Consider the following 16,673-nt stretch of genomic DNA (forward strand, 5'->3'; position numbering starts at 1 on the left):
GGATGTATATGAGAAGATGGACGAAATGAAAGATCAATTCCTTGAGCTGCGCAAGGAACTGAAGACTTTGAGGGGTAAGGACCTCTTTGGGAAAAATGCTGCTGAGTTGTGCCTGGTGCCCAACGTGAAAATCCCTGTTAAATTCAAAGTGCCTGACTTTGAGAAATATAAGGGAAATACATGCCCGCTCAGCCATCTTGTGATGTATGCTCGCAAGATGTCAACATAGACTGACAATGACCAATTGTTGATCCACTACTTTCAGGATAGCCTGACAGGTGCTGCGCTCCGGTGGTATATGGGGCTGGAGAGTGCAAGCATCCGCTCTTTCAACGATCTAGGAGAGGCCTTCGTTAAGAAGTATAAATATAATGTGGATATGGCTCCGGACAGGGACCAATTAAGGGCAATATCGCAAAAGGATAAGGAGTACGCCCAGAGAAGGCGAGAACTGGCAGCTCAGATTGTGCCACCCCTGGAGGAGAAGGAGATGACAAAGATCTTCTTGAAGACTTTGAGCTCTTTCTACTATGAAAGAATGATCATCAGTGCTCCCTCAGACTTCATAGAAAGGGTGAATATGGGGATGAGATTAGAGGAGGGGGTCCGTGAAGGACGTTTATCTAGAGATGACAGTTCCTCAGCAAAGAAGTATGGAGGCTTTGCTAGGAAGAAGGAGGGAGAGACTCATGTTGTGTCCTTTCATATCAAAAGAAGGCCCTCTGTAAGGAGGAAGGATGTGCGTCCAGCCGTCAACCAACACCAGGTGGCTCATATAGCACCTGCTTTTAGAGAAGTTCATCATCAACAACAACAACAACAACATCGTCAACAACAATAGGCCTACCAGCCTCGCATCATTAATAACACCAGCACCAACAATTACGAGAGGAAGAGGGTAACTTTTGACCCGATTCCGATGACATATGCTGAGTTTATCCTTCCTTGATTGATAAGAAGCTGATAACTCCACGAGACCCTCCTGTTGTACCAACCAACCCTCAGTGGTGGTATAAGCCCGAGCTTCATTGTGTGTATCATTCCGGTGCTCCCGGACATGATGTGGAGAACTGTTACCCATTGAAGACCAAGGTGCAAGACCTTGTGAGAAGTAGGATATTGTTTTTTGAGGACGTATGTCCGAATGTGAAGAAGAACCCATTGCCCGAGCATGGGAAAGCAGCTGTCAACATAGTCCAGGGATGCCCTGGAAAATACAAAGTCCTTTATGTGAATGACATAAGGCAGTCCTTGGTTGAGATGCATAAGTTGTTGTGTGAACACAACCATTACGAGCATGATCATGAGAGGTGCCAGGTGTGCACTATCAATGAGAGAGGATGCCGTCAAGTGAGAAGGGACATCCAAGAGATGATAGATCAGGGGATGATTGAAATACTTCAGAATCGTAATGAGGACGAAGTCGATGTTATCACCCCCATGTTTAAAATTCTTGAGCCTATTGTCATCAAGTATGATGGTAGCAAGAAGAAAGTATCGCCAGCTCTTGTGATTAAGCCAACGGGTCCTGTCCCGTATGTATCAGACAAGGTTGTTCCTTACCGATATAATGCAGTCATGCTGGAGGATGGAAAGGAGGTGTCGTTGCCCCCAACTTCTGTAGTAAGCATTTCAGATGTCAGTGGTCTGACCCGTAGTGGTCGTGTTATCTCGGCTCAGCCGAAATCCCATGAAGAGAATTGCTGTTAATCCTACCGGTCCCGTGGGGACTTCTTCTTCAAATAATTATGTTCCTGTTGTTAAGGGTGTTGACCCTGTTGCTGTTAAGAATAATAATACTCCTATCCTGGTTGGCCAGTCTGGAATTTTGAAAGAGGATGGTAATGAGATGGTGAGGCTCATCAAAAGGAGTGAATATAATGTTGTTGATCAGCTGCTACAAACTCCATCAAAGATATTTGTCTTATCTTTGTTGATGAATTCAGAGCCATACCACGAAGCTTTGCAGAGGGTGTTGAACGTGGCATACGTGGACCACGATGTCACAATCGAGCAGTTTGATAGCATTGTTGCAAATATAACCGCTTGCAACAATTTGAGCTTCTGTGATGCTGATCTTCCCGAGGAGGGAAAGGACCACAATTTGGCTTTACGCATCTCTATGAACTGTAAGGATGATGCCTTGTCCAATGTGTTGGTGGACACAGGATCATCACTTAATGTGTTGCCAAAATCTACTCTTGCTAAACTTTCGTATCAGGGGCCTCCCATGAGGCAGAGTGGAGTGGTTGTGAAGGCGTTTGATGGATCGCGTAAAACCGTGATCGACGAATTAGAACTCCCGATCAAGATTGGACCTAGTGATTTCCAGATCACTTTCCAGGTCATGGATATTCATTCGTCTTACAGTTGTTTGCTTGGCAGACCATGGATTCACGAGGCAGACGCTGTGACATCCACCCTGCACCAAAAGTTAAAGTTTGTAAAGAACAAGAAGTTGGTGGTGATAGGGGGAGAGAAGGCTCTCTTGGTCAGTCATTTATCTTCCTTCTCCTATATTGATGTTGAGGATGAGGTTGGGACTCTGTTCCAAGCCTTATCTATCGTTGAGCCTTCAAGGAAAGGACTTTCTTCATTTGTCTCCTATAATGATGCAAAGTTGGCCATTGAGCATGGTGCAACTACTGGTTTGGGGAAAATGATCAAGTTGGAAGATAACAAGTCTCGAGCTGGCATAGGGTATTCTTCTAGTGTTTCCAATGATCGTGGGTTATTCCAGAGTGGAGGTTTCATCCACACTGTTGAAGATCAGGAAGCTGCTGTCATTGTTGAAGATGATGAAGAGGACGACCTTGGTAACTTTGTCATACCTAGCGGAATCTGCAATAATTGGGTCGCTATTGATGTTCCAACAGTTGTCCATAAGTCAATGTAATGTGTTCATTTTGTTTAAAAACCCTTCTCCCATGCCAAAAGGAGAAGTGAAGACATTGTTGGCATAATTTGATTAATACAATGATATTCATTCAATAATCACATGTTAAATGTTTGTTTTTCAAATTATTTTTCCTTTTTGCATTTTTTGCATGAAATTGGTGATCACCATAAAACCCTAAAAAGAGATTAAAATCAATCTTTTCATCTACATAATGATTTTCCTTGTTTGAATTATGAAATCTCTTTTATACTCAAAATCATTATGCGGGTTAATCAAACCCATTGAACATAATGATCCAACACCATCTCCCAACTTTGAGTTCCCTGTATTTAAGGCAGAAGAAGATGATGTTGAAGAGATTCTTGATGAGATTACCCGTCTTCTTGAGCACGAGGAGAAGATCATTCAGCCGCATCTTGAGAATCTGGAAACAGTCAACTTGGGGTCTGAAGACTGCATTCGTGAAGTAAATATTGGGGCACTCTTTGGAGAATTTGTTAAGAAGGGGTTGATTGAGTTGCTACGAGAATACGTCGACGTCTTTTCCTGGTCGTATGAAGACATGCCTGGTCTGGATACTGATACCGTGCAACATTTCTTGCCATTAAAGCCTGAGTGTATACCTGTGAAGTAGAAGCTTAGAAGAACTCATCCTAATATGGCAGTGAAGATTAAAGAAGAAGTTCAGAAGCAAATTAATGCAGGGTTTCTGGTGACTTCTACATATCCTCAATGGGTGGCCAATATTGTGCTTGTTCCTAAGAAAGATGGAGAAGTCTGAATGTGTGTGGATTACCGTGCCTTGAATAAAGTTAGTCCAAAAGATGATTTTCCCCTACCACACATTGATATGTTGGTAGACAATACAGCTAAATTCAATGTCTTCTCATTTATGGATGGATTTTCCGGTTATAATCATATTAAAATGGCACCCGAGGATATGGAGAAGACAACATTCATCACACCTTGGGGAACATTCTGTTATCGAGTGATGCCCTTCGGTTTGAAGAACGTCGGAGCCATGTATCAACGTGCTATGACTACTTTATTTCATGATATGATGCACAAGGAGATTGAGGTATATGTTGATGATATGATTACGAAGTCGAAAACGGAAGTTGAACATGTAGAACACTTGTTGAAGCTTTTCCAGCGTTTTGAGGAAGTATAAGCTCCTCCTGAATCCGAACAAGTGTACTTTGGAGTCTGTTCCTGCAAGTTATTAGGCTTCATTGTCAGCGAGAGAGGTATTGAAGTTGATCCTGCCAAAGTCAAAGCAATACAAGAGATGTCGGCGCCTAAAACTGAGAAGCAAGCCCGAGGTTTTCTTGGCCGCTTGAATTACATTTCGAGATTTATATCCCACGTGACTGCCACATGTGCGCCTATATTCAAGCTCCTCCTGAAAGATCAACATCATGATTGGACCGAGGATTGCCAAAAGGCCTTTGATAGTATCAAAGAGTATTTGTCTGAGCCTCCGATTCTGTCTCCGCTTGTTGAAGGGAGACCGTTGATTATGTACTTGACTATGCTTGATGACTCCATGGGATATGTATTGGGTCAGCAAGATGAATCAGGGAATAAAGAGTATGCAATATACTACTTGAGTAAAAAGTTTACTGATTGTGAGTCTCGGTACTCAATGCTTGAGAAGACATGTTGTGCTTTGGCTTGGGCTGCTAAGCGCTTACGCCAGTATATGTTGAATCATACAACTTGGTTGATATCCAAAATGGATCCAATCAAGTATATCTTTGAGAAGCCTGCCTTAACTGGGAGAATTGCCCGTTGGAAAATGTTGTTATCTGAGTATGATATTGAGTATCGAGCTCAAAAGGCTATTAAAGGTAGTATCTTGGCTGACCATCTGGCACATCAACCAATTGAAGATTACCAGTTTGTGCAATATGACTTCCCTGGCGAGGAGATTCTGTATTTGAAGATGAAAGACTGTGATGAGCCTACGCTCGATGAAGGGCCAGAGCCTGGTTCCCGATGGGGTATGGTGTTCGATGGCACTTTTAATCAGTATGGAAATGGTATTGGGGCAGTGATTATTACTCCTAAGGCACACACTTTCCTTGTACAGCAAGGCTAACTTTCAAATGTACGAATAATATGGCGGAGTATGAGGCTTGTATTATGGGTTTGGAGGAATGTATTGATCTTAGGATCAAACATCTTGATGTTTATGGTGATTCCGCCCTTGTTGTTAATCAGATTAAGGGTGAATGGGAGACGAATCAGCCTGGCCTCATCCCATATAGAGATTATGCGAGGAGGATTTCAACTTTCTTTACTGAGGTTGACTTCCATCATATTCCTCGAGATGAGAATCGGATGGCAGATGCTCTTGCTACGCTTGCTTCAATTATTGTAGTGAAATATTGGAATGACGTTCCCAACCTTACCGTGACGCGCTTGGATAGACCAACTCATGTGTTTGCAGTTGAGGAAGTAAAAGATGATAAGCCGTGGTATTTTGATATCAAGTGTTTTCTTCAAAGTCAGACTTACCCGCCTGGGGCATCTGTTAAAGATAAGAAGATTTTAAGGAGATTGTCTGGCAGTTTCTACCTTAATGGTGATGTGGTTTACAAGAGGAATTTTGACATGGTTTTGTTCAGATGCGTGGATAGACACGAAGCAAACCTGTTGATGACTGAAGTCCATGAAGGTGCATTTGGTACTCATTCCAATGGACATGTTATGGCTAAGAAGATGTTGAGAGCAGGCTACTATTGGTTGACAATGGAGTCTGACTGCTGCAAGTATGTGAAGAAATGCCACAAGTGTCAGATTTATGCGGATAAGATTCATGTTCCCCCGACACTTCTGAATGTTATTTCCTCACCATGGCCTTTCTCCATGTGGGGAATTGACATGATTGGCATGATCGAACCAAAGGCATCGAATGGTCACCATTTTATTCTCGTGGCTATTGATTACTTCACCAAGTTGGTTGAAGCGGCATCGTATGCGAATGTGACCATGTAGATAGTTGTAAAGTTTATTATATGCCGATATGGTGTGCCAGACAAGATCATTACTGATAATGGATCTAACTTGAACAACAAGATGATGAAAGAGTTGTGTAGCGAGTTCAAGATTTCACATCATAATTCTTCTCCCTATAGACCCAAGATGAATGGGGCTATTGAAGCTTCTAACAAGAACATCAAGAAGATTATTCAGAAAATGGTTGTTACGTACAAAGATTGGGACGAGATGTTGCCATTTGCTTTGCACAGATATCGTACATCTGTTCGCACTTCAACAGGGGTAACCCCTTTCTCTCTTGTATATGGCATGGAGGTTGTGCTCCCCGTAGAGGTTGAGATCCCATCAATGAGAGTCTTGATGAAAGCCAAGTTGACTGAGGTTAAATGGGTTCAGATTCGTTATGACCAGTTGAATTTGACTGAAGAGAAGAGATTGACTGCCATGTGCCATGGTCAGTTATATCAGCAAAGGATGAAGAAAGCCTTTGATAAGAAGGTTAAGCCTCGTGTGTTCCGAGAAGGTGACCTCGTGCTCAAGAAAGTCTTGTCTTTCGCACCCGATTCCAGGGGCAAGTGGACTCCAAACTATGAAGGGTCATACGTTGTTAAGAGAGCCTTTTCAGGCGGTGCTTTGTTGCTTACAACTATGGATGGGTAGGATTTCACTCGTCCTATGAATTCAGATGCAGTCAAGAAATACTTCTCCTAAAAATAAAAACAGAATATCTCGCTAAGTTGAAAACCCGAAAGGTCGGCTTAGGCAAAAATGAGCATCTCGGTGGATTGAAAACCCGAAAGGGCGGTCCAGGCAAAAGTTAGAGACATAAAAAAAACTGAATATACATATCCCGCTAGATTGAGTACCTCACCCTGGGGAAATCTAGGCAAAAATTAGGGATTTGGCAAGTAACTGCATCCTGATAAGACTTTGTTCTACAACTGTCGTCTATCAAATATTCTCGCTCAGTCATCGTCAACTGAAACTTCAAATACATCGGATTCAGAGTTGGTGGAAATGGTCATTATGTTCAATGTAGCCCTTTTTCCATGTATATCACCAATTTCAAATTTGTAAAGATCCATGGAGTCTCGCCATTTGCGGACTACCATCCCATCAAATAAATTTGAGCCTTTATCCAGTTATTTGCACTCTTATTTATTTCTGTTTAACAAATGTTTGCATGTTTTTAATTGATAAATATCATTGTTTTAAACAAATAAAATTTTATAAACTGTTTTAAACAAAATGAACATTCACAATAACTGAAAGGATAGTCGAAACGTCTTCAGTGCTCTCCCAAGGATAGTACAATTTCCAAAAGGTAAGACATGTATTCATATTCTAGCATGTTTATATCCTCTTCATCAACTTTCCGTTGTTTCCTCAGCAAGGAGTTGTCTAGAGAAATTGGTGAAGGGTTTGTTTTCCTTTTCATCCCCGGCATGTCACGGGTTGACAGAGGATTCATTTTTGTTTCCCTCAGCAGAGGCAGTTTCCTTTGAGGTTTGCCTACAGTTCATCCCCTGCAGGTTTACTTGACCCGAGTTTGATAATTTGTATCCCATTCATGTTTGAAGATTTCTTTTGAGTATTGAGAAACGATGAGGAAGATGTGTGGTTTCCTTCCCCATCGGAGCAATTTGTCTTTCTCCCCTTAGCAGAGTTGTTTTCTCTAGCAGTTAGAAAGATTTGTTTGATTGATGGGTGTCTGTTTGGCATTAGTTCCCCAGTAGAGTTTTCTTCTACGACAGATCTTATTAATATTCAGATACCTGTTCCAGGGAACTGATGGAAAATCCCCGGCAGTCGAAAGCTGTGACTTTGCATGTCCCCAGTTGTGATCGGTGTCTTCCCGTGTTTGATGCATCCTCACCAGAGCTGAATTCTCTTGTAGGCCTTGCCCTACTTTTTGAGATGTTGTGTCGGATGTCCGTTCGTGGCTCTTGAGCCTGTTTGTGTTAAATCTGTCTGTTTGTCAGCATTAATCATACACAAATCACGCATATACCTGTATAATCATAGCATTCAGATACTCATGATGCATTCTTTGCCATATATATTTGCTTGTTATTTTCTGCTGTTGGTGAAATGTTCTTCCCCAAGAAGATGTTTGTGTCTGATCTCTCCATATAGAGTCAGTCCCATATGCAGAAAATGTCTATCTTTCCTTCTTTATTCCCCACTGAGTTATGTCCTCGTGGATGATTATTGTTTCAGTTTCCTCCCCAGTTGTGTAATGGGATGGAATTACTCCCCTGAGTTATACCCTCATCGGGTCGAGTCTTGTTTAATTGTGTCTTTCTAGTTTGTTCCTGGATTGACTCCTTTCTTGTTATCCCCTGCAGTTTCCCTGTGGTTTAGTTGTTCAATTTCTCAATAACCAGTAATTGACCATCTTTTTCCCCAGCGCATTTTGTGGCCTTCTACCCAGTAACCGGTAGTTGTAAGTCCTATTTCTGTGGTTTTCTACCCAGTAACCGGTAGATGTAATCCCCTCTTTGTTGGTTATCCTTACCCAGTAACCGATATGGATATTCCTTCATTTTTTAGTATACCACCCGGTAATCGGTGATATATATCCTGGATGATTGCTTTTGTCAGGAAATGTATCCCTTGCAAGTCATCTTTCATTTATTCTTATTTGGTAATGATTGTTTCTCCTTCTGATTGGTCATCATTTTATACCCAGTAACCAGTATCCCAATGTCCTTTCTTTTCGGTCGATTTATCCTTCATTAACTCAGTAACCGATTGTGGATACTCTTCCATGCGAGTATGTTATCTACGTTATGACGGTAATAGATAATATATCTCATGCGCTCTTCGGTTGAATTCTTTTTCTTCCCCATTTGAGTAAGATTCGTATTTCCTTGTGGAATCGAATACCCATCCTGTAAGTCGAGTTTGCGTTTTCAGCCCTCCTTTCGGATGATGAGTGTCTTGGATATGTTCCCAATTCACGCTTGGTTGGCCACCTATTATATGCCCAATAATCGGTATCCCTGGTGTTCCTTCCCTCTACTCCCTATTATGACTTTTGTCCCCTGTGGAGTCAGATTTTCCTGAGTTGAGATGTCCCTTTTGGGTCCTCCTCGGATGTTTCGGATGATCGATATCTCTCACCCTTATACCGGTCTTAGATATTCTTTCTCCCTGAGCGTGTTGTTCTCCCACCCAGTAACCGGTGTTTTAATAACATGTCTCCCTTTGAGTTTATTACCCAATAACTGGTAATATCTTGTTGTTTCTTCCTCAACTAAGTCCTTTGTGAACATCCCCGTCTGAGTCCGGATTTTTATCCGATGTATCCTTTGTGGATAGTTTTGTTGTATTGGCATATTCCCCAATACATGCATCTTTGCATCAGCTCGAGTCTTTCCATCGATTTATTTTTGTGGAATCCCTTCGTGTCTCCCAACAAGTTTTCAAGTCGTGGCCTGCTCACGTGTTTTTACTTTGCCCCAGAGTCTCTGTCTCCCTAGTGAGTGCGTTACTCCAATGGATTTTTCAGTGTCTCCTGATTTCTTTTCCTCCATGGCAATTATTCACCATGAAGATTTTATTTCGCATGCATAATCATGAGGTCTCTTATGGACCAAAATTTGCCTCTTTGTTATTATTTAAGCTCATTTTACCGCGTCGAGACGAAAATGTTAACCTTCATATCTCCGGCTAGAATGACCTTAAATAGGGGCATTTGTAGGACCCTAATTTTGACCCTAAGATCCCTTATGGCATCATATCATTGCTCAGTGCATTGCCTCAAGGATCATATCATGTTTGGCTCCTTAACCTTAGGGTTGGGATTTGTGTGAGTGGTTTGAGACCACCAAGCATGCTTGTATTGTATATTATTTCTTTTATTATTTTAATTACTAACCAAAAGCACAAAAATATGTCACTAACTCTTTTTGTTTTGAAGCTCAAGTGATCATGTGCTCCCATGCTCCTAGGAGGCTCCTAAGCTCAATGAAGTGGCTAGATGAAGATGAGAAAAAGCATGACAATGGTCCACAAAGTTTCTAATCATCATATATGTCTCCCAAGTATCTCAATTTGCCAATTTTATCAAGATAACCCAAAAGGCTTGAGGATTGTTTCCCAAGGAAACCCTAATTCAATTGTACTTTGACTGTGCCTTGCTCATGAAACAACCTCAACCTATGATCAAATTTAATCAAGGGAAGTTATTTAATTCATTATTTTATACATATATGAGCCTATTTTAGGATCCTCAATCATTCATTCATCAAGATTGGAAGTTTGGACTTGAAAAGTGGACCAGTCAAGTCATCTGACTAAGCTGAGGATCACTGAGATACAACTTGTGATGTGTTTGTCAAATGAAGATAACCCCAAGATAAACAGTGTTCTTAAGAACCATATGAACAACTTTAAATTTCACCAAAAATCCATTTGAAACTTGGAAGGTCATCATTCATTTCAAAACATTATAGGTTATTTTGACTGAAACCCTAATTTTGGGTCAACTTCCCAAAGACCTAACTTCCTTAATTTTTATGCTTTTGAGGTGAGACCAAATGAGTTGGAAAGCTAAAGATGTCTAATTCAAATGTTATGTTGGACAAAATTTCATAATCCTAAAATAAATACACGTGATAATACAAAACATTATAGGTCACTTTGGACCTAAGTCATTGAATTTGAAAAATGCCCAACTTCAAGTGCCCGTAACTTCCTAATGAAAAATCCAAATGATGCAAAATTTGAGGCTAAATTTACCATCTTGAAAATATCTACAACTTTGATGTTGGAGGTGTTTTCATTAGAATCTTGCATCATAGAAACAGAGGGGCTTGAAGATGCTTGCTTTTGGTGAAAATTTTCAAAGGGGAACTTAAACATGTTTTGTGCCCAAACTTTCACAACCAGTTTTCATTAATTTCCAAATGCCAAATGAATTTTTTCACAACATGACTTTTGTTCCTTATTTCAAGAGCTTTCCAACCATTACTCACATTACTTATTTTGACTTTCTATGTGTGAGTTTCGAAGAGCTTTCTTTTTATGTCCATTTTGGCATTCCATTTTGGCATTTCATTATATATAACTTGATGTCCATTTTGGCATTCCATTTTATGTCCAATTTTGTCTGGGCATATTTAAATTTTCACAGAATTGATTTCATTTTTATTTTTGCATGAGATGCATAGCATGACATACATTCCATCATGAATAATACCTAAAATGTCAGGCAGAATGAATTTATTTGAGAATACAGACAAATCGGTTGAATCATTAAAATTTGAAGAAAATGCTGTATTTTTTCAATAAGGATATTTTGTGTTTATCATTTTAATATGTCCAATTTAATTTTTTTGAGAATATTTGTGCCTGACTATTATTCATTTTTTTTTATCCGTTTATTGTTTTTTAATCAAGATATCATTGGGGTAAATTAGAATTAATTACGTAATTAATTTGAATTTACTTTGATGAATTGATTCTATTTTTTTTTCTTTTTTAAAAAAAGTATAATTGTCAAATACTTTTAATTTCCAAATTTCAAATAAAAGGCATTGGATTCCTTTTTTTTGTTTTTTCCTGACACGTTGACAGCTGGCAATGCCAACGGTTCACTCTCATCTCACGCTATCACTCTCTCTCAAATCTCCTTAAATCCGTTTCTCTCTCACTCTCTGCAGACACGCCACTCCACCCTCATTTTATCACCTCACCCTTCCCTCTCTCACAATCAGAAAAAAAGGAAAATTAATAAAAAGAAATCATTCTTCTTCTTTCCAACAAAAAAACCCTTACGAATCCCTCTTCCAAATCCAGCCGCCGCCTACCAGCACACAAACCTTCATTCACTCTTAAAACCCTCCATCTTCACCTTCATTCACCACCTTACATCTCGCTCTCAAACCCTTTCCTCTTCCGTCTCACTCTCAAGTCCACACAAACCCCTTCATCTTCCTTCCGCTCAAGTTCACGCTACCGACCCAAACCACTGTCACCTCTCACTGTCCATCATCTCCATCAAACCACTAAACCGGCGAAACCCACGAACCCACAACCTCACCGCTCACCTCCTCAAGACCGCCGCCACGGATTCATCACCGCGAGAACCACCATAAATCTCCTCTTCCTCATCATTTTCCGCCGCACATCACGACCCACATGCTAAAATCAAAACACTCGCTCAGCTCTCGCTTCCCTCACCGTTTGTTCCTCATTTACAAACCCTTCCGCTTCCACTTCACTATTCATTCCTTCATTTCCAGATTCCGAGTCAAACGTTGCTTCTGGAGATGACGAGGGTTGTATCAAAGGTGGGGTAGCAGAGAACGTGCTCGTTGAAGTTCATTTGAAGCACGTGAGGATTGCGTTTCAGACACCACGGTCGCATCTGATGTAATGAAGCTAAGGACCTTGCGTCTCCTTTGTCCGTAGTGGAGATTTTCTACATGTCCTATCTGTTTCTGGGTTCGGTAAACTCTAATCCACGTCAAAGTTCTTTTCATTTCTTGCTGGGATGCTTTCAATTTTTTTCTGTTTAAATCGATCTTGATTTTTTTTAATTAAAATTGATGTTTGTTTATCAGTACAATCTTGAATTGTTGGATTAAGGGTTATAGCTATGATATTAGTTGCTTGTAAATTTTTCTTTGCTGTTATATTATTGATGTTGTAGTTAAGCTATCAAGCACTGGTTCACGATTTTATGTTTAGGACTGCCGAATTCATTGTTCAAATCTGGGTTGAATTGTATTGTTGTTAATGTGGCTGGTTATGCTGTGAATGAGTTTTGTAAGAAAAGATGGATTTGCTGTTTAATTCTTTCTTTAATTCCATGGCATTTTAAATTCGGCCAAGTGATGATGTTAGCAGGATGTAATATTTCGGTTGTGTTTAGATGGACTTAGGTTGCTTTACTATGAACACTTCATTCTGATTTTCACTCCAGCAACATTGAATGGTTGTGAGATTTTCTTTAAAACTGATAGTATAATGTAATTTGCAAAGTATGTAAATAATCTGTTTGATTCTCAATTGGATTTTATTTCCGGATTCGGCGATTCTATGTCGACATGCCGCCAAATTTTTAATATATTAATGGAATATTTTCACCGAGTTTTGGATTTGCGAATAATATCAATCATTGTTATTACGTTCAAACCGGTTCCGAGCACATATTCATCATTACATGCTGATTAAATCAATGTTAATTCCTATTTTCTTTCTCTTTTGGCTTAATTAATTGATTAAAACTTGATGAGTTTAATTTCTATTAATCAATTTTAATTAACTTAATTATTTGAATTAATTAAATAATTTTGATAATTAACTTTAATTAATTTAATTAATCAATTTAAATCAAATTTTAATAAATTAATTTTGTTAAAAAGAAATTGATTAATTTCTCCCACTCTCACCACTTCATATTATTTCAACAAAAAAAAACATTTCATGTCATCATTATTTCATCAACCATTTCCAATTTTATTTCAAAACAAATTCATCATTAATCCAAACCAATTTCAAAAAGCACAAATCATACAATTCTCGATTTAATATCGAGCCCATTTTAAAACACCCTTGTAAGTCGATTGCTCTTCGCATCGCCATCAACCTCACATAGCTTACTCTTGGGCTTTCTTACAATGAGACCTACTTGGTTATTGATTAATCGAGTAGATGAAATAATACACTAAATAAAATTCATTTCATTCATAAACAAGAATTCAAACATTTTTCCAAACCATTCAATTTCAAAAGAATTTTCTCTTTTAAACATAAACATTGGGATGAAAAGGAGAATAGTAAGCTTCCGCTTCACTATCTCTCGACTATTCGAACAATTGGCGTACGCCATATTGCTCGGATTTTCGTCATTCAATTAAAACCTGAAAACTCCATAAAATTAAAACCACTCTCTCAATTAATTATAAATTCTAAAAGCTCTATTAATCTTTGAATGAAAAGGAGAATAGTGAGCCTCCGCTTCATTATCTCTCGATTATTCGAATAATTGGCGTACGCCATATTGCTCGGATTTCCGTCATTCAAATAAAACCCTAATAATCACAATATTTCAAATCATTTCTACAAATTCCAAATCCTTTTTATTCTATATTTCAGATGAAAAGAGGATAGGAGGCGTACGCCTCACTATCTTTCGATTATTCGAATAATTGGCGTACGCCACATTGCTCGAATCTTCGTCATCAAATTAAAACCTTAATCATATACATTCAAATCACATTTTCTAAATCAACTACAAATCCTACAACCATTTAATTCTAAATTTCCGATGATAAGAGGATAGGAGGCGTACGCCTCACTATCTTTTGATTATTCGAATAATTGGCGTACGCCACATTGCTCGAATCTTCGTCATCAAATCAATACCACAATCGAATAAACTCAAATCGCATTTAATATCAAACACAATTTCGCAAAATAAACAACTTAAACTTCAATAGAGAATGGGAGGCGTACGCCTCATCATTCCTTGATTATTTGAATAATTGGCGTACGCCACATTGCTCAAATTATCGATCCAAACCTACCAAAATACAAACTATTTTCGCAAATCACATACAAACATCCTAAACATATCTTTTACAATTTAAACTTCGGATGATAAAAGAGGGGAGGCGTACGCCTTACCCTCTCTCGATTATTTGAATAATTGGCGTACGCCATATTGCACAAATTATCGACTTCCGACTAAAACACGCTAAATAAACTTGGATAAAGGAATAAGTGGCGTACGCCTTATTACTCCTTGAATAGGCAAGTAGGGGGCGTACGCCTCACTACCGTGCATATTCAACATCCACAAACAAACTTTCAAAATAATTCGAACGAAAAAGGAATAGAAGGCGGTCGCCTTATTATTCCTCGAAAGAATTGGACGATTGGTGTACACCATATTGCTCAATCTTTCGTCGTTCTTCAAAACATCTCAAAACAAATCAAACTAACTTCTCGCCCCCGCGTGATCGAAATCAAACCAATCAAACACCCAAACACATCAATTCAACTTGTCACCCCCGCGTGACCAAAACCTTTCTCTCAAAAAGAACACTGTCAATCCTTTCTAATGCGCATAACAAACCAGCGCTTAAGCCTCCGCCGAGAGTAGACAAGCCAGCGTTTAGCCTTTAGAACGCCGACCTACACAGTCGTTCAAACAAAACACACCAAAACCGTAGTTTCCCGAACTACGAATGCTTTGATTTCCTTATTGCACCATAAGGATACTGTAGGTGTTTAATTGGCTGCATTGTATGGTAAAACACTAATGTCTTGACTGATGTCATGACATGTATATGTAACTACATTATAGTTACTGCAGGACTAGCTAACACAGGATTATTGAATGCTGTGACATTCATACCTGTCAACAGATACTAAGGAACAGAAGCTCTGTTAGAACTTAGTATTCATTTGCAGTCTGGTTATCAAGGAAGAACCAGACCTGGCATAAGGCCTACTGACTGAATGTCAAACTGGATGTTGTGACATTCATCATTAACAGCAGCTGGTGAAGATTAGGCAGAGTGGTGTTCTGCTATACTTCACCATATTAGTTAGTTTGTTCTTCAAGAGAATTACAGAACTAACTTAAGGCCAATTGTGTAAATGTTAAGTTGGACACTTTGACATTTACTAATGTAAGCTGGTACTGTAGTATGGTCATATTGATCATGTACAGGTCAGCAGATTTGTACAGTCTGTTTTCTGGGAAAACAGACTCAGCATATGGACCTTGATGTCAAGCTGAATGTCGTGACATTCATTCCTGACAGCATATGCTAGATTGTAGGTTGTTCAGTTTTCTGTTACAACTTTCTCAGGCTATTCTTTAGGAAGTCAACAGCTTAGAGAAAATCCAGGAAATCAACAACCAAGCTACATTCAATGAACCTAACAAATAGCCTATTTGTTAGCAACCTAAATATTGAATTTGTGGGAACTTATGTGACCTAAAATTCAGGAAAATACAGGTGCAAAAGCCCAGGTGCTGCAATATAAAAAGGAAGGCATTCCTCCATTCAGTTTCAGGGATTTTGAGGCGTGAAGATTTAGTGTGTCCATCTTACTTCACTGCTGTATTTTTGTAAGTCTAGAATTAGACGTATCTTGTAAGCCAAGTCATTATCAAATAGATGATTGCTTTGGCATAGGGTGTTCATTGAGTTGTAAGTGTTGTGTCACTCGAAGCTTTTAAGCGTGAGTGCTGTGTATCTTGGTTTAAGCTGTGAAGCATAACCAAGAGTTGTTTTTGAAGTGTGACTTCAAAGTGTTTTTAATATCACTGAGGTGATTGAGGGGGAGTGAGTAGGAACTCTGATCTTAGGTTAAGATTGAAATTGCATTGGGTAGGGATTAAGTGATAAGTTGTAAACGGGTGAGTTTAGCTTTGAATTGATACTACTAATAATGGATTTCCTCCCTGGCTTGGTAGCCCCCAGATGTAGGTCATGTTGGACTGAACTGGGTGAACAATTACTTGTGTTATTTACTGCACTTACAATTAAGTTCTGCATAATCCCTGTCTGTGCAGAATTGGATGTCATAACAACCAGTGTGACATCCAAAGTCTGATAACTAGAATTTCAATTGGCATCAGAGCAGGCACCCTGCCTGTGAAGTTCTGGGTGAGATCTAGGGAAGTTACTTTCTAGTACCATGGACAAGGATTTAGGACACTCAAATAGACCACCCATGTTGGATGGCTCTAATTATGATGACTGGAAGCCTCGTATGATAGCCTTCTTAAGGTCTCTAGACA

Source organism: Lathyrus oleraceus, chromosome 6 (genome assembly GCF_024323335.1).
Source record: "Lathyrus oleraceus cultivar Zhongwan6 chromosome 6, CAAS_Psat_ZW6_1.0, whole genome shotgun sequence".
Lineage (NCBI taxonomy): Eukaryota > Viridiplantae > Streptophyta > Magnoliopsida > Fabales > Fabaceae > Lathyrus > Lathyrus oleraceus.